Consider the following 20,110-nt stretch of genomic DNA (forward strand, 5'->3'; position numbering starts at 1 on the left):
AGCACCTCATATTCCGTCAGGGTAGTCTCAAACCTGAGAGCATGAACAGTGAATTTTCTAACTTCCAGTAATTTCTTCCCCCTCAGCCCTCTCTCTTTTTCAATCCACATTCTGGATCCCCTCCCCCTTATCTTTTCTCTTCTCCTCACCGGCCTACCACCTCTCTCAGATGATGCAGAGTTAATCAGTGTTTCCTTCTTCAGTCAAGGGCAAACTTGTGTATCTGTCATCATCTAGAAAATTATGAAGTATATCGTGTATCTGTATTTTAACAGATAAAAATGCTTCACTGTGTGGGGCTTAGCTAAGCACAAACTGGCAGGCTGTACATTTATAACTTTGTAAAGTTCTTCCTGAGGCTGTGGATAAACCCACACCCTTCTTTCTAATATACTTGCTGACAGGTGGTAATGCTGTGTACGCTACTAGATGAGAACACAGCGAAATCTACCAGGGTATCATATGGATAGTCCAAGTACCTACAAGGATATTGAGCACATCTACAAGAGGCACTGCCACAAGAAAACAGCATCCATCATCGAAGACCCCGGCCATCTAAGCCATGTTCTCTTTTCGCTGCTGCTATTGTAAAGGAGGTACAGGAGCCAAGGACACACACCACCAGGTTCAGGAACAGTTTTACCCTACAATCATCAGGCTCCTGAACCTTCACTCACCTCAACTCTGAAATGATTTCACAACTTACAGACTCACTTTCAAGGACCCTAAAGCCCATGTTCTCAGAGTAGATGATTTACTTATTGAGTTGTTATTATTGTTTTTTTGTATCTGCACAGTTTATCTTATTTTGTACAATGGTTATTTGTCAGTCTTCATGTGTAGTTTTAGAACAATGTAGATGCTCAGCTGAAATAACGTGGGCAACACCTTGGTGAAGGAGCTGCTATTGCAGGCCGGCGGCTGGAAGAATCTAGGTACAATCCTCACTTCGGGTGTGGAGTTTGCAATGTTTCCCTGCTCTCTTCCAACATCCCAAAGATATACTAGTAGATTGCTATAATTTACCCACTGGTGTAGAATCAAAGAGGTTAATAAGCACTCAAGAGACAAATTGTATGGATATGGAACGGTTAACATATGGGAGCACTTGTTGGTGAGATTACATGAATAACCACATGGGATAAGTACATGGATGGAAGCGGTATGGCAGACTATGGTCCAGGTGTGGGCCGATGGGAGGGGTGTGACAGACTATGGTCCAGGTGTGGGTCAATGGGAGGTGTGTGACAGACTATGGTCCAGGTGTGGGCCGATGGGAGGGGTGTGACAGACTATGGTCCAGGTGTGGGTCGATGGGAGGTGTGTGACAGACTATGGTCCAGGTGTGGGTCGAAGGGAGGGGTGTGACAGACTATGGTCCAGGTGTGGGTCGATGGGAGGTGTGTGACAGACTATGGTCCAGGTGTGGGCCGATGGGAGGGGTGTGACAGACTATGGTCCAGGTGTGGGTCGATGGGAGGGGTGTGACAGACTATGGTCCAGGTGTGGGTCGATGGGAGGGGTGTGACAGACTATGGTCCAGGTGTGGGCCGATGGGAGGGGTGTGACAGACTATGGTCCAGGTGTGGGTCGATGGGAGGTGTGTGACAGACTATGGTCCAGGTGTGGGCCGATGGGAGGGGTGTGACAGACTATGGTCCAGGTGTGGGCCGATGGGAGGTGTGTGACAGACTATGGTCCAGGTGTGGGTCGATGGGAGGGGTGTGACAGACTATGGTCCAGGTGTGGGCCGATGGGAGGTGTGTGACAGACTATGGTCCAGGTGTGGGTCGAAGGGAGGGGTGTGACAGACTATGGTCCAGGTGTGGGTCGATGGGAGGTGTGTGACAGACTATGGTCCAGGTGTGGGTCGAAGGGAGGGGTGTGACAGACTATGGTCCAGGTGTGGGCCGATGGGAGGGGTGTGACAGACTATGGTCCAGGTGTGGGTCGATGGGAGGTGTGTGACAGACTATGGTCCAGGTGTGGGCCGATGGGAGGGGTGTGACAGACTATGGTCCAGGTGTGGGCCGATGGGAAGTGTGTGACAGACTATGGTCCAGGTGTGGGCCGATGGGAGGGGTGTGACAGACTATGGTCCAGGTGTCGGTCGATGGGAGGGGTGTGACAGGCTATGGTCCAGGTGTGGGCCGATGGGAGGTGTGTGACAGACTATGGTCCAGGTGTGGGTCGATGGGAGGGGTGTGACAGACTATGGCCCAGGTGTGGGTCGATGGGAGGTGTGTGACAGGCTATGGTCCAGGTGTGGGTCGATGGGAGGTGTATGACAGGCTATGGTCCAGGTGTGGGTCGATGGGAGGGGTGTGGCAGACCTTGGTCCAGGTGTGGGTCGAAGGGAGGGGTGTGACAGACTATGGTCCAGGTGTGGGTCGATGGGAGGTGTGTGATAGGCTATGGTCCAGGTGTGGGCCGATGGGAGGGGTGTGACAGACTATGGTCCAGGTGTGGGTCGATGGGAGGTGTGTGACAGACTATGGTCCAGGTGTGGGTCGATGGGAGGTGTGTGACATGCTATGGTCCAGGTGTCGGTCGATGGGTCTGGGCAGAATAGTAGTTCAGCAGAAACTAGATAGGCTGAAGGGCCTGTTTCTGTACTGTAGTGCTTTGTTATTTTATGAATGATTCAGGAGTGAAAGGTTTAACATATGAGAGCATTTGATGGCTCTGGCCCTGTCATCACAGGAGTTTAGAAGAATGAATGTGGTGTTATCTAATTGAAACCTACTGAATATTGAAAGACCTAGATAGAGTAGATGTAGAAAGGTTATTTCCAATAATGGGTGAATCTAGGACCAGAGAGCACAGCCTCAGCGTACATGGGCATCCCTTCAGAACAAAGAAAAGGAGGAATTTCTTGAGCCAGAGGGTCGTAAATCTGTGGAATTCATTGCCACAGACAGCTGTGGAGCTCAGGTCATTGAGTACACTTAAAGTGGAGGTTGATAGATTCTTGATTAGTCCAGGCGTCTGAGGTATAGTGGAGAAGTCAGAAGAATGGGGTTGAGAGAGGTAATAAATCATCCATGAATGAATGTCAGAGCTAACTCAATAGGCCCAATAATCTAATTCTTGCTTTTACTGTATGTCTTATGGTTAAATACAACAACTTTGCTGGGAGCTGGCACTGACCGGATTAGCTGATAACCACCTTCTGAGTTAGAACATATAAAGGTGATGGATAGGTGATGCATTCACTAACATGTTGCCGCACCAGTATCTGTGTCTGTTCTGCAGTTGTGTTCCTTTAAGTTCTAGCTTCTTGACCTCATCTGTCACGTGAATTATGGCTCTGTTTTCCCCAGATCCCTCTGTTCTACCGCACTCAGTGCTCTACCATTCACCGTGTAAGTCCTACCCTGGTGGGTCCTCCCAAAGTGCAACACGTCACACTTGTCTGCATTAAATTCCATCCACCATTTCTCAGCCCATTTTTACAGCTAGTCCAGATCCAATTCTTCCAACCTCTATTGTGGTCTGTTGTCACTCAAGATTTGTTCGAGTAAGCCGTTTCTGGCAAAGACAGTCCTCAGAGTGGAGACAGTCTTTGCTGACGTGGTTGACTTCATTGGTATAACTTTCAGCCACTTCGAACGGGCATCCACAGTAATCAGAAACATGGAGTCCATGAATGGCCCAGCAAAATCAATATGTAGTCTTTGCCACGGTGACGACGACCACTCCCACAGGTGTAACGGTGCCTGTTAGGGTGCATTTTGAGCTTTTTGGCATCCCAGACAGTTTTTGGCCAAGTCTTCAATCTGTTGATCTATTCCCGGCCACCACACTTCGCCCTGGGTGAGACTCTTCATCTTGTCTGTACCCGGGTGTCTTTCATGCAGATTTTCTAACATTCCAGTTCACAGTTTCAATAGGTAGATTTAATGTCAGAGAAATGTATACAACATTTCATACAACAAGACCACAGTCAGTCCGTGTTGGCAGGAACATCTCTGACTCCATCACACTGAGCACTGGATCCCCACAAGGCTGCGTGCTTAGCCCATTGCTGTTTACACTGCTAACACATGACTGTGCAGCCAGATTCAAGGAGAACCTGATCATTAAATTTGCAGATGATACCACAGTGGTGGGGCTCATCAGCAAAAATGATGAAACAATGTACAAGGAGGAGGTCAAACACCTAGAGAGCTGGTGCAGGGATAACAACTTGATGCTTAATGTCACCAAAACCAAGGAGATGATCGACGATTTCAGACGGTCTCAGCCTGAGCACACATCCCTCAGCATCAGCGGCTCCACAGTGGAGAGAGTGAAAACATCAAGTTCCTTGGGGTGCAGATCTCGGACAATCTCACCTGGTCCAGGAACACCACTGGGATTGTGAAACGGGCCCAGCAGAGATTGCACTTTCTGAGGAAGCTTAAACAAGCATCACTCCCCACTAACATCTTAACTACATTCTACAGAGGCGTGGTTGAGAGTGTGCTGACCTTTTGCATCACAACCTGGTATTCCAGCTGCAGTGCTGTCGACAAAAAAGCCTTGCAGAGGGTGGTTAGGGGAGCAGAGAAGGTTATTGGGGTCTCGCTACCTTCTGTCCAAGACCTCTTTCAGAGTCGATGCCTCCAGAAGACACGGTACATCATTAAAGACCCCTCACACCCTCTCCATGAACTGTTCGTTCTTCTGCCATCAGGCAAACGTTACAGGAGCATCAAAACTAAAACCACAAGGCTACTAAACAGCTTGATTTTAACTGACATGTGGCTGTTGTGTTTTACTATTTATTGTTACGTTTATTATTTAGTGTTGCGTTTGTTATGTTATCATTGCACTGCTCCTGAGAAACGCTGTCTCATTCTGCCCTGCAGAGCTGATATACGGTTAGAACGACAATAAAGTTTTTTTGAATCTTGAAACATACATCCTGAAATTCTTTTTGTTCACAAACACCCATGAAAACAGAGCAGTGCCCCAAAGAATGAATGACAGGTAAATGTTAGAACGCCCCCCATCAGCAAAGAAACATACCTACAGTACCCCAAACACTACTTGTTCACCTGGTACTTGACAAACCACAGGCTCTTTCTCTCCCGAATAAGGGAAAAAGAGGTGTCCCCATTTCATAGTGAGAGGGGAGACATAGAGGCAACCACAACTCAAGATCCACACATCAGCGTTCTCTGACATACCAACAGTGGGTCTCGTCTCACTGAGAACTCTGGAAACATAGGGTTACAGTGAGCTGGCCATCTTTGCATGGTGATGTCATAGACTTACGACAATGTCAGGTCTTTCCTTGTATTCTTTTGTATTTCGGAATTTGTTACCAGCAACTGGTCCACCACTGCAGTGTGGAACACTTCTGCTGGGTCGCAGTATGAAGGCTTTTCTTCTTCAGTTGCCAATAGTGGAAGACGTGACAAGCCTTGCTGTGTTGTTTGGTGCCCTTGAATTCCACGTCATGAGAGTGGGCTCCTCAGAATAGTAACTGGGTGGCAGACATCACTGGGAATTCCCTTCCCGGGATTGCAAATGGACACAAGGGGCTGGTGATCTGTCCGTTGGGGTAGTGCTGGAACTTTTTTATTCCCCATACTAGGCTAAGGGCCTCTCGGTCAATCTGTGCACATTGCATTCTGCACCCGTCAGTGATCTTGAAGTAAACACAATTGGACGTCCAGATCCATCTTTCATAATGTATGACAAAATGGCTCCAATGGCATAGGGGATGCATCACACACCAGTCTGATGGGCAGGGATGGGTCATAATGAGTAAGCAGTTCATCTGATGTTGTTAGTCTCTCTATTTCCTTGAACGCTTCTCCACATCTTTCTGACCATTCCCACTTTGCCCCTGTCCGCAACAGTGCATTCAACGGGTGCAGCACTGTATTCAATGTTTGGGAAAAACTGGTAGTAGTAGTTTACAAGGTCCAAGTATGACCTGAGGTGTGACATATTTTCCAGTTTGGATGCCTGTACCACTGCTTCAGTCTTCTCTTGTGACTTATGTAGGCCATGCTTGTCAGTGGCATGTCCACAATATGAGATTTCATTCTTGAAAATCTTGGAACACTTGGTCCATTGCCCTTTGCCAAGTTGCTGGAGCTGATGCAATGCCAAAGACAAGATGATTATACTAGAACAGTCCCTTGTGAGTGTTATAATAATTGTGAGGAACTTCCTGCTTGAGTCCTCAATCTCCATTTGCAGATAGGCTTGTGACAAGTCAATCTTTGAAAATCTCTCCACCTGCCAAAGATGCAAAAATCTCTGCTATTCATGGCAGAGAATACTGCACAGTACACGGCACTGGGTTGATGCTCACCTTGAAATCCCCACATATGCGAATGACTCTGGCCTTTCCTTTCTTGACCACCGGGACAATGGGCATGGCCCAATCGCTCCACTCAACCTTGGAGAGAATTCCAGGCACCTGCAAGCCCTGCAGTTCAGCATCCACTTTAGGACATAATATTAAAGGAACTGGACGCGCTTTATGGAATCTTGGTGTTGCTATTTCATCCAGTTCAATTCTGGCCTTCATGCCTTTGAGTTTACCGATACCCTTCTCAAACACCTTCTCATCAGCATTAAACAGCTGTGCAAGTCTCTGGTTAGTGCAACCATTTGGGCTGGCGTTGCCTGTTGATGTCACACTGGGAGCTTTAATTGAGTGCCAGTCTAGTTGGATTTTCCTCAACCATTCATGTCCGGAAGGCTGTTGTGTCTGTGCACAACTAAATATATATTAAATAAAGGTACACATACGGGAGATGGCTTTAACTGGTGTATTCACATTGCAACAAGAGAGTGAGAGAGGTAACAATGTGCATGCGCAGACAACAGATCAATATGTAGTGCTAAGGGGTTGTGATCCATACATTACACCCGCTGCAATCTTTGGCAGCCCACCTTACTCTCCACTATGCTCCTAGTCTTGGTATATGCTGATCCAAATTAATCTGATATCATCTGAGGATTCAGTCCCAACCTGGAAGAGTTCTTTCATCAAGCTTCTTGTAATGTACTTAAGATCTCTCTGAATCTGTGGCCCTGGACAATGGGTGCATATCACCAAAATTAAGTGCAGGCAGACATCAGGCAATCCCCCAAAGAATCCCTTGGACAGCTTCATTGACCTTCACCATCCAACAGGTAAGTAAATTCCAAATAATGCATGAAAGTGAAACACCCATCTTGACTGGTAGGCACAAGAGATTCGGTAGATGCTGGAAATCCAGAGCAACACACACAAAAATGCTGGAGAAACTCAGCAGGTCAGGCAGCATCAATGGAGAGGAATAAACTTCCGATGTTTCAGACTGGGATCCTTCATCAGGACTTCATCCTAACCTATTCAACCTTTCCGTATAAATTAGGTCCTCAAGTCCTGCTAATTATCTCTCAAAACTTTCAATCTTATTGATATCATTCCTGTAGATAGGTAAATATACACACAGTGGCCACTTTCTTAGGTACTGGAGGGGAAACCAATGTGGTTTCCTGCTGCTGTAACCCACCCACATCAAGATTCAATGTGTTGTACATTCAGAGATGCTCTTCTTTACACTACTGTTGTCACGTGAGGTTATCTGAGCTACTGTCATCTTCTTGTCAGCTTGAACCTATCAGGCCATTCTCCTCTGACCTCTCTCATTAATAAGAAATTTTTGCTCGCAGAACTGCTGCTCACTGGATGTTTTTATGTTTTGCCCGACATTCTCTGTAAACTCTAGAGGCTGCTGGGTGAGAAAATCCCAGGAGATCAGCAGATTCTGAGATACTCAAACCATCCCTTCTGGCACGAATAATTATTTCACAGTCAAAGTCACTCAGATCACATGTCTTCCTTATTCTGATGTTTGGTCTGAACAACAACTGAACCTCTTGACCATGTCTGCATGCCTTTATGTGTTGAGTTGCTGTCACATGATCGGCTGATTAGTTAATTGCATTGACAAGCAGGTGTACAGGTGTACCTATAAAGTGGTCAATGTGTATACATGTAGCTCATTACTGTTATTTGAAGTTGATTTCCACACACAAGGAGTGACCACACTTCAGACGTATTGACTGTAAAGTGCTTTGGTAAATAAGATTTTAAAAGAAGTGATGTAGAAGCACGTTGTTTTCCTTAACCACTCACATGACTACATCTGATTTTGTTTCTTAGAATTCATAGAAAGCAGCAGGTTAAAAACCCAAATAGGAAACAATTCCTTATTCATTTAGCCTATCGAATAGAAACAGATTATTATTGCTCAGGAGAGAATGATATGAGCCTGCAGACAAGGCTGAATCATAGAGAGGAAATTGAAACGTGATTTTCATCCTGGTCAGAAAATCTTTTTGGGTATCAGTACCAAATCGGAAAGTTGTTATTGAATACAGAAAGACAGCATTCATTACAAGTAATTTATTTTGCAGGACTCCAGCAGCAAAACGAAAGATGTAAAATTGCTATCTGTGTATTAACTGTGGGTTACTAAAAAAGGGAGTTACATTTAAAATGTGTCTTTCCTAACTTTCAATGAAGTGCCTCAGAGGTTTAGACACTGGTGTGGTGTAGAAAACTTAAAGCGTTGAACAATACAACACAGTATATGCCCTTCAGCCCACGATGTTGTACCAAACTTTCAATCTAACCCTTCCTTTCCGCATGGCCCTCCACTTTTCTGTATCCACGTGTCTATCTAAGAGTTCCTTAAATGTCCTTAATGTATCTGCCTCTATCTGTCACTCTAAAAGGAAAAGGACCAGCTTGCTCAACCCGTCTTCATGAGATATGCCCACTAGTCCAGGCAACATACTGGTAAATCTCCTCTGCAGCATCTCTAAAACTTCCTAAAGTTTAAATAGCTGATATAAAAGCATATGTAGGAAATCTGTATATATGTAGGAGGAGAATTCGTCCATTCCACCCATTGAGTCTGCTTAGATAATCTGCTTTTAATATCTTGGGGATGGGGGATGGGGGATGGTAGAGATAAATATTGTACAGGACACTATCTTTGAAATAGCACCTTGGTATCTATTAAGTCTATTATGTATTGAGACCCTAGGTTTAATATCATTATCAAAGCATGCTCCCTCTGGCAGTGCAGTAAAGTACCTTTACAGATGTTAAGTGCGAGCATTGATTTCCGTGTAAAAAGCAAAAGCCCATAACCACGTAGCAAATGTGATTCATTTGGTAGCAATGAGAAGGGAACATTTCCTGTATGGTGAGGGTCCTTAATGATGGATATTGCCTTTCTAAGGCATCACCTTTGAAAGATGCCCTTGATGGTGAGGAGGTGAGTGCCCATGATAGAACTGGCTAAGCTTACAACCCTCCGCAGCTCTTTCCGATCCTGTGTATTGGTCACTCTACGAGGGGTGATTGATAAGTTCGTGGCCTAAGGTAGAAGGAGATGAGCTATTAACTTCAAACTTTTTGCATTTTCACTCAAAGAGTAGAACTGCACATGCATGTAACAAGAGCTGAATAACTTATCTCCTTTTACCGTAGGCCACAAACCTATCAGTCACCCCTGCTGTGGACCACCTGGAGGTCCAAGACGCTCTCGTTACATGCATGTGCAGTTCAATTCTGAGTGATAATGCGGAAAGTTTGAAGTTAATAACTCATCTCTTTCTGCCTTAGGCCACGAACTTATTAATCACCCCTGCTGTGGACCACTTCTACAAAGAAGGGATCTGTATGCTCCACAACTGCTGGATTAAGTGTATACATGTAGGAGGGGACTATGTTGAAAAATGAATATGCTAGGTTTTTAAAAATTGACTCTTTTTACCTTAGGCCACAAACTTATCAATCACCCCTAGTATATCAGATGGTGATGTGACCAGTTAGAATGTTCTCTGCAGTACGTCTGTAGAAATTTGCTAGAGTCTTTGGTGACATACTAAATCTCAAACTCCTAACAGGCAAGGTTATTTTTACTGACTTGTAAACCCCTGGTCTTTTAGATGCATACCTCATTCTGTGGTTTTGTACAAGGGAAGTGGGTTGGCTGATGGATTGAATATACTCCATAGTTCCAGAGAACAGCCTAGAATTTACTATCACATGATTCTTCTAACTACAGTCTTCTACAGAGTATTTGGCTTTAATGAACACAGGAGATTCTGCAGATGCTGGAAATCTAGAGCAACACAAACAAAATGCTGGAGGAACAGAGCAGGTCAGGCAGCATCTATAGAGAGGAATAAAAAGTCGAAATTTTGGGCCAAGACCCATCATCAGGACTGGAAATAAAAGGAGAAGAAGCCAGAATAAGAAGGCCAGCCTTGGGGGGGTGGGTGCAGGAGTACTAGCTCTCCTTTAGCTTTAATGCTGTACTTTGAAGATCACCATTAGTGAAGTAACAGAGACTCCAGGTGCCTGGTTGTGGTAGAAGAGCACCTTGCTCAAAGGAGGCTGTTTCAGAATGCAAACAGGGTACTTGACATTAACAGTGTAAAGAAATTGGCACGAAGAACTTGAAGAAAAAGTTCACCTCAGACTGAGGAATTGAGATTGTTATGGAGTCTAGGCTAGCATTGTTCTACCAGCTTGGAGGGTGTTGGATCCTGATACTTTAGTTATCCAAGTGTTCTTTGGAAGTCAAGAATGAGGCAGAAAACTTATAACCATATAACCATATAACAATTACAGCACGGAAACAGGCCATCTCAGCCCTTCTAGTCCGTGCCGAACTCTTACTCTCACCGAGTCCCACCGACCTGAACTCAGCCCATAACCCTCCATTCCTTTCCTGTCCATATAGCTATCCAATTTAACTTTAAATGACAACATCGAACCTGCCTCAACCACTTCTGCTGGAAGCTTGTTCCACACAGCTACCACTCTCTGAGTAAAGAAGTTCCCCTCATGTTACCCCTAAACTTTTCCCTATAACTCTCAACTCATGTCCTCTTGTTTGAATCTCCCCCACTCTCAATGGAAAAAGCTATCCACGTCAACTCTATCTATCCCCCTCATAATTTTAAATACCTCTATCGTCCCCCCCTCAACCTTCTACGCTCCAAAGAATAAAGACCAACTTGTTCAACCTTTCTCTGTAACTTAGGAGATGAAACCCAGGTAACATTCTAGTAAATCTTCTCTGTACTGTCTCAATTTTATTGACATCTTTCCTATAATTCGGTGACCAGAACTGTACACAATACTCCAAGTTTGGCCTTACCAATGCCTTGTACAATTTCAACATTACATCCCAACTCCTACACTCAATGCTCTGATTTATAAAGGCCAGCGTACCAAAAGCTTTCTTCACCACCCTATCCACATGAGGTTCCACCTTCAGGGAACCATATACCTTTACTCCTAGATCCCTCTGTTCTACTGCATTCTTCAATGCCCTACCATTTACCATGTATGTCCTATTTTGATTAGTCCTACCAAAATGTAGCACCTCACATTTATCAGCATTAAACTCCATCTGCCATCTTTCAGTCCACTCTTCTAACTGGCCTATAAATCTCTCTGCAAGCTTTGAAAACCTACTTCGTTATCTGCAACTCCACCTATCTTAGTATCATCTGCATACTTACTAATCCAATTTACCACCCCATCATCCAGATCATTAATATATATGACAAACAACATTGGACCCAGTACAAATCCCTGAGGCACATCACTAGACACCGGCCTCCAATCTGACAAACAGTTATCCACCACTGCTCTCTGGCGTCTCCCATCCAGCCACTGCTGAATCCATTTTACTACTTCAATATTAATACCTAACAATTGAACCTTCCTAACTAACCTTCCATGTGGAAGCTTGTCAAAGGCCTCACTGAAGTCCATATAGACAACATCCACCGCTTTACCCTCGTCAACTTTCCTAGTAACCTCTTCAAAAAATTCAATAAGATTTGTCAAACATGACCTTCCACACACAAATCCATGTTGACTGTTCCTAATCAGACCCTGTCTATCCAGATAATTATTTATACCATCTTTAAGAATACTTTCCATCAATTTACCCACCACTGACATCAAACTCACAGGCCAATAATTGCCAGGTTTACTCTTAGAACACTTTTTAAACAATGGAACAACATGAGCAATATGCCAATCCTCCAGCACCATCCCCGTTTCTAATGACATTTGAAATATTTCTGTCAGAGCCCCTGCTATTTCCACACTAACTTCTCTCAGGGTCCTAGGGAACTTGTTGCTTATGATCTCTTCATTAAATGTTGCATGAACAATAGAGCAGAGCCAAGAGAACAAAGAAAAAGAGCAAAGAAAAAGGGTTGTGGATGTGGTCTCATATCAAAGACTAGAGATAACCAAAATTCCAGTGATAATCATTAACCTATAAAACAGCCAATTCAAGTAGCATGATACCTGCAATTGAAAACTACAAAGGTTCCAGAAAAATACAAAAATTTTAACTGCTGAAAAATTCACTGAACAATTACATGTACATTGGTAACTATTGTATATAAAATAAAAAATAAAAGCAAGCATAGGAAAGATAAACTAAAAAAAACCAATTCTACACCCCAAACCAACAGGGGCCTCATGGCCTACACCTGCTCCTACTTTCCTATATACTTGTGTATACGAGATAACATGAACAACCTACGTTTTGATTCGTCAAATATTGAGTCTGTTTCAAAATTCTGGTTCTAGTTCACTTAATTTTGTCTATCATCTATCAGTCAACACACACAAAATGCTGGAGCAACTCAGCAGGTTAGGCATATCCCTGGAGCATGGGAGAATAAGGTGAGTGTTGATAGGGGTATACAAAATTACGAGGGGTATAGATAGGGTAAGTGCAAGCAGGTTATTTCCACTCGGATTGCGTGAGACAAGAACTAGAAATCATAGGTTAAGGATGAAAGGTGAAATATTTAAAGGGAACCTGTAGGGGAACATCTTCAATCAGAGGGTGGTGTGAGGGTGGAATGAGCTGCCAGTGGAAGTGGTGGATGTGGGTTCAATTGCAACATTTAAGAGAAGTTTGGATAAGTACGTGGATGGGAGAGGTATGGAGGGCTCTGGTCCAGGTCCAAGTGGATGAGACCAGACAGAGGTAGCAGTTTGGCATGGACTAGATGGTCAAAGGGCCTGTTTCTGTGCCATGGTGCTCTATTTTTCTGATGGATGATAGGATTTAACGTTGAGGGGTGTTGTGAGGCAGTGCAGAAGGACAATTAAAACCGAAAATATAACTGGAACTGCAGCATCATCACTTGTCAGTGATCCTGTGATCCAGCTGTATCACTGTCTGGGATGGGGACTGCAAGGTATCTGACTGCAAGACCCTGCAGCGGATTGCAAGGACTGCTGAGAGAGTCTCCAACCCCATCCAGGACACATACCAGAAGCACTGTGTATGCAGAACCCTCAGCATTGTGAAGTACCCCTTCCATCCGTCACACAATCTCCTTAACCTCCTGCCATCAGGCACAGGGTACCGCAGTATAAGAACAAGGTCTGTCAGGCTGGCTAACAGCTTTTTACCTCAAGCTGTGAGATTTCTGAACACCCTGCTACCACCCTGTAGACACTATTTATAACAGTGCCAGTAGCATTATACTGTTATATATTTAACTATATGTCAATATATACACTATGTTAACTTACATTTACAGATTTTTAAACATTTTTCTGTTAATATTATTATGTCAATATTATTTTATGTGCTGCATGTGATATATGTACTGTGTTTTGCACTTTAGCCCCAGAGAAATGTTGTTTCGTTCAGCTGTATAATCATGTATGGTTGAATGGCAGTAAACCTGAACTTGAACAAATCTATTTTCCATTTCAAAACTGCTTCTCCCATTAGCCCAAGGGCCACACAGGGTTAAATGGGAAAACTGACTGAACCAATCTGCACCCAACTACTTCTTGACAACACATTATAAAGACATATTTCCTAATATGTCAAAGCCAATGTGCAGGCAACAGAAATTCAGTGACATTCACACAAAACCTGAATGTATTAAAATATGAAAAGCAAATTGCTTGTGCATACTTAATGTGTTGAACTGCTGTCATATGTTGCAAATACTCTTTTGCAAATATTAACAAATATGCAAAAGAAATATAAAAATTATAATAAACTTCTGATGCAAAATTATATTTTTTAATTTATTGGGTGTTGTCTCAGCAACATCTCAGTTCTGGAGGCTCTGTAAAAGCACAATTAAACCAATAACTTGGTTTTGGGCCTAACCTTAAGGTGATTGGAGGAAACTATAGTTGGTACGGGGATGCCAAAGGTAAGTTTTATACACATTGAGTGGTTTTGTGTTGGACACCCTACCAGATATATTTGCTTCAAGTAGATTACCAACTACCTCTTGAGTAGTAACACACATAAAAGTTGCTGGTGAACGCAGCAGGCCAGGCAGCATCTCTAGGAAGAGGTGCAGTCGACGTTTCAGGCCGAGACCCTTCGTCAGGACTAACTGAAGGAAGAGTGAGTAAGGGATTTGAAAGTTGGAGGGGGAAGGGAAGATCCAAGATGATAGGAGAAGACAGGAGGGGGAGGAATGGAGCCAAGAGCTGGACAGGTGATAGGCAAAAGGGATACGAGAGGATCATGGGACAGGAGGTCCGGGAAGAAAGACGGGGGGGGGGGACCCAGAGGATGGGCAAGGGGTATATTCAGAGGGACAGAGGGAGAAAAAGGAGAGTGAGAGAAAGAATGTGTGTATAAAAATAAGTAACAGATGGGGTACGAGGGGGAGGTGGGGCATTAGCGGAAGTTAGAGAAGTCGATGTTCATGCCATCAGGTTGGAGGCTACCCAGACGGAATATAAGGTGTTGTTCCTCCAACCTGAGTGTGGCTTCATCTTTACAGTAGAGGAGGCCGTGGATAGACATGTCAGAATGGGAATGGGATGTGGAATTAAAATGTGTGGCGACGGAATATAAGGTGTTGTTCCTCTACGGAATATAAGGTGTTGTTCAAACACCTTTTGTAAGCCGTTTTGTAAGCGGAACAAGTGCTACACATGCCCTTACATTTCCTCCCTTACCACCATTCAGGGCCCCAAACAGTCCTTCCAGGTGAGGCAACACTTCACCTGTGAGTCGGCTGGGGTGATATACTGCGTCCGGTGCTCCCGATGTGGCCTTTTATATATTGGCGAGACCCGACGCAGACTGGGAGACCGCTTTGCTGAACACCTACGCTCTGTCCGCCAGAGAAAGCAGGATCTCCCAGTGGCCACACATTTTAATTCCACATCCCATTCCCATTCTGACATGTCTATCCACGGCCTCCTCTACTGTAAAGATGAAGCCACACTCAGGTTGGAGGAACAACACCTTATATTCCGTCTGGGTAGCCTCCAACCTGATGGCATGAACATCGACTTCTCTAACTTCCACTAATGCCCCTCCTCCCCCTCGTACCCCATCTGTTACTTATTTTTATACACACATTCTTTCTCTCACTCTCCTTTTTCTCCCTCTGTCCCTCTGAATATACCCCTTGCCCATCCTCTGGGTCCCCCCCCCCCCGTCTTTCTTCCCGGACCTCCTGTCCCATGATCCTCTCGTATCCCTTTTGCCTATCACCTGTCCAGCTCTCGGCTCCATCCCTCCCCCTCCTGTCTTCTCCTATCATTTTGCATCTCCCCCTCCCCCTCCCCCTCCAATTTTCAAATCCCTTACTCACTCTTCCTTCAGTTAGTCCTGACGAAGGGTCTCGGCCTGAAACATCGACTGCACCTCTTCCTAGAGATGCTGCCTGGCCTGCTGCGTTCACCAGCAACTTTTATGTGTGTTGCTTCAATTTCCAGCATCTGCAGAATTCCTGTTGTTTACCTCTTGAGTAGTGTCCTGTTTTGCAGTGTTTCTTCTCTCTGGACAGATATGGCTACCAAGGGTGATGGTAGAGGCAGATACATTAGAGACATTTAAGAAACTCTTAGATAGGCACATGGATGGTAGAAAAATGGAGGGCTATGTATGAGTGAAGAGTTAGATTGATCTGAGATAGATTAAAAGGTTAGCACAGCCACATTAGGGATATTTTTAAAACTTCTACATTGGCACATGGATGGTAAAAAAATGGAGAGCCAGTTTAAGATGGTGCTGGTGAATCTCAGCGACTTCTGGCTGGTGGCTGATGAAACAAAGAAGACAACTAAATACCTTGTTAATCACTACTTTTCTGGTAAATGATTATTGCAAACAATAGCCTGTCACTTCTCTTTGGACTTAGTCATAGTCATAGTCATACTTTATTGATCCCGAGGGAAACTGATTTTCATTACAGTTGCCCCAGCCAAGAATAGAGTATAAATATAGCAATATAAAACCATAAATAATTATAATAGTAATATTTAAATTATGCCAGGAAATAAGTCCAGGACCAGCCTATTGGCTCAGGGTGTCTGACCCTCCAAGGGAGGAGTTGTAAAGTTTGATGGCCACAGGCAGGAATGGCCACAGAGGACTTGGAGGCAATTTGATGTTGCAGAACCAAGGCTAGGCAGCAGGCTCGTCCCTGAGAACGTGGAAGGCTCAAGGATTGGCACCGGGCCAAATTGGAATGGTCAGGTCCAGGCCGAATTGAGGCAGGGGGGTCTGGGACCCAGAGCGCATCGAAGCAACTAAACCTGTTGTTTGGACGATGACTTAAGCACCGGACCAGATTGAAGAGGTCAGGGTGTCGGGGCTCGAGACAAGGGACAGGCAGTTTTGGCTCACTGCTCCGCTCTGCACTGGGGTGGAATCATTTTGTGAACTTCAGTTCAGAACTCTATTTGCTTGCATTTATTGTTAGCATGTTTTGTCTTTCTTATTTGCCAATTGGGTGTTTGATAGTCTTCTTTCTTTAAAGGGCTCTATTGGATATTTTTTTCATGACTGCCTGTTAGGAGACAAATCCCTTGATTGTATAGTGCACTGTGCAGTTCTATATTCTTAACAACATAATTAGAAACAGGAACACCCACTAGGGTGGCACGGTAGGGTGGCGGTTAATGTAACACTATTACACCACGAGCAACGCAGGTTCAATTCCTGCCACTGTCTGTAAGGAGTTTGTACGTTCAGTGCTGCCTGCATTTATATCAAAGCCTCCATTTTGCCTTGCGAGGTTAGAAAAGCAGTGGGGAGGAGAATCAATGTCATTGGCTGCCAGCAGTAAACACTACAGACCACTGCCTACCAGTTGTATTCACCTCTGCACACTTGGTTTCATTGAAGTCAGCAGAGCCAATACATTGCCACACATTTGATACTTGTGATCAAAGACTAATTTCTGTCCAGTCTATTCTCACACTTAACTTAAATATTGGTTAAACCTAAGGACAGAAATAAGCAAATTCATACTTTCAAAAGTTAATTCAATATGGACCTTGTAGCCACATTATATTTATTTTTTTTTTACGCACAGCCCACGAGCCTGCCCTGCCCAATTACACCCATGTGACCAATTAACCTACTACCCAAATGCCTTTGGAATGAGAGAAGAAACTGGAGCACCCAGAGGAAACCCAAGCGGTCAAGGGGAGAAAGTACAAACTCCTTAGAGACAGCGGTGGGAGTTGAACCTTGATCTACTGATCGCTGGTGCTGTAGCGTTTGCTGACTGCTACATTACTGTTCAAGAATAGTAAGGCCTATTCTTGCTCTTACTTCTTATGTTTGTTTGTTAACTTCCTTTGAACTGAGAAGCTTGGCAGACCATTCTCTGAGTATAGGAGCCAACAACACTGCTTCTATTGTTTATCCTCTTTGTAGAGTTGTCAACCAATATCAATTTTAACCACGTGGAGTGGATGTTTCCAGTAGTGTTTCTAATCTAGGACCAGAGGGGACAGCTCAGAAAAGAAGGAATGGCCCTTTGGAACAGAGATGAGGAAGAATTTCTTTAGCCAGAGGTTGGTGAATCTGTGGAATTCATTGCCACAGACAACTGTGGAGGCCAATTCATATTTAAAGCAGAGACTAATAGGTTCTTGATTAGTCAGGGCATCAAAAGTATGGGAGAAAGCAGGAGAATGGGATTGAAAGTGATAATAATGATGGAATGGTGAATCAGACTCATTGGGCCAAATGGCCTAATTCTGCTCCTATGTCTTATGGTCTCATCGTTTCCTATTATTCGACTGACTATTTCCCATGCCATTTCCTGCAAAGATTCTACTTCAATATTTCAAATCTCCCCATTTCCAGTTCACCTATTCCGATGTTGCCTCCAGTGCCTCCAATTTCATCTTGTTTCTTCCATCAAGGACTTTCCACCCCATAACTGGTAGGATCCTCAACACTGTCTGCCATTTCTCAAATGCAGTCACCCTTGTTTCCAATGTCCGTCATCAAGAGCCACAAAGAACTTCCCAATGTTCTCACTCGCCATCCCATCAACATCTATATTTCCACCCAACTAAACCAATAATCCTCCATCATTCCTGCCACCACGATGATACCATGTCTTGCACTTCCTTCCCATTTCAGCTTTGAAGATGCTCTTTTATCTGCAACACTCTCTTCCTAAGCTTGCTACAACAGCCTACAGTCCAAGCACAGGGGATGTAATATCCTTCCTTTTCATTTTTCAATTCCCATTGCCCAGACTCTCAAACTATTTACAGTCTTGTGTTCCTAAACATAGTGACCACAATGCACAACATTCGCCACACAGCTAATCAGCAACAAGATTTCCTCCCCACATCACAACTGAGTTCTGAAATGACGTCCAATCAGCTGATTGGAAAGTACATAAAGACCAAGCATTCGGTCACACCACAATCAACAACGCACTGACGATGTCTCCTCGCATGGTGACGAAACGCTTGCAAGTAAATTGCCAAGATTGGAGAATAACTCAACCCAACCACCAACAACCCGAGCTACACATTTTCCAAATTATTTCCAACAGTGAATTGGATCCACTGGAGTAACACATGCAAAGCAACTGGATGAAATCAGCAGGTCAGGAAGCACTGCTGGAGGAGAATGAAGAGTCAACATTTCAGGTCAGGACCCTTCACCATCAAAGTTCTATCTCCCTCGACAGATGCTGACTGACACAATTGGTTTCTTCAGCTCCTTTGAGTGTTGTTCTAGATGTCCACCACCTGCAGTCTCTTGTGTCTCCAATTGCATTCTTTGAGACCACATGATGTTTTGGTGATATAAACACAAGAGATTCTGCAGATGCAGGAAATCCAGAGTGACACACGCAAAGTGCTGGAGGAACCCAGCCGGTCAGCAGCCATCTATGGCGAGGAATAAACATTCAATGTTTCAGGCTGAGGCCTTTCATCATGACTCGTCATGAAGGGTAGTACTGTCTAAGTACAGCCCCTGGGGCTTGGACAGTAGGCTGTTTGTAGCAGGCTGTTACTGGGTCCTTCGTCAGGATTCCTGATGAAGGGCCTCAGTCCGGAAACGTCTCCATAGATGCTGCCTGACCTACTGAATCCCTCTATCATTGTGAGTAAAGTTTTGGTGCTCGTTTTGCAAAATAAAATAACTCTATTCAGTCTACCAACATGGCTCTGAGGTAGTAGCCACTTTTTTTTTCTCATTAAGCTCCCTGCCCCTCACTGACTTCCAAATGCCAAGCACTACGGGATGTTGGAAATCCATGAGAACGCAGAAAATGCTTGGAATTTTCATCTGCTCGGACAACCTGTGCAACAAAGAAACTAAAGACAGTCCTAAAGCAAAAAGAGAAACAACACTGACAAAACTCAACAAGTTGGCAGCATCTGTGGAAAGAGAAACACACACTGTCTGTCCTGACTTGGTTATTTCCAGCATTTTCTGTTTTTGTTTCAGATTTCCAGCATCTGAATTTTTTGGCTTCCAGGACTAAAAGAAGTGCAATAATACTTGTAACACTGCCACTGTGTGAAAGTGGGAACAGTGTTATGACTTACCCAATCCATGCTCACTCCCCGCTGCTACCAGCAGGGAAGGAGGTACAGGAGCTTTTGGTCCCATAACACCATGTTCAGAAACAGTATTTACCCCTCCACTTGTAGGCTTCTGAACCAATTCCACAACCTATAGACTCACTTTCAAGGACTCTACAACTCACGTTCTCAGTATTTTTTTTGTATTTACACGGTTTGTCTTCTTTTGCACATTGGTTGTTAATCTTTGTGTGTAGTTTTTCATTA

General features: G+C 44.3%; 1 protein-coding gene across 3 annotated transcripts in view; it reads right to left on the reverse strand.

Moving 5' to 3' along the window:
- The window catches only part of LOC134350350 (neurocalcin-delta), a 335,975-nt gene that overhangs the window by 117,728 nt on the left and 198,137 nt on the right, over positions 1-20,110 (reverse strand). The gene's annotated exons all lie outside the window — the stretch shown is intronic.

Source organism: Mobula hypostoma, chromosome 1 (assembly GCF_963921235.1).
Source record: "Mobula hypostoma chromosome 1, sMobHyp1.1, whole genome shotgun sequence".
NCBI lineage: Eukaryota > Metazoa > Chordata > Chondrichthyes > Myliobatiformes > Myliobatidae > Mobula > Mobula hypostoma.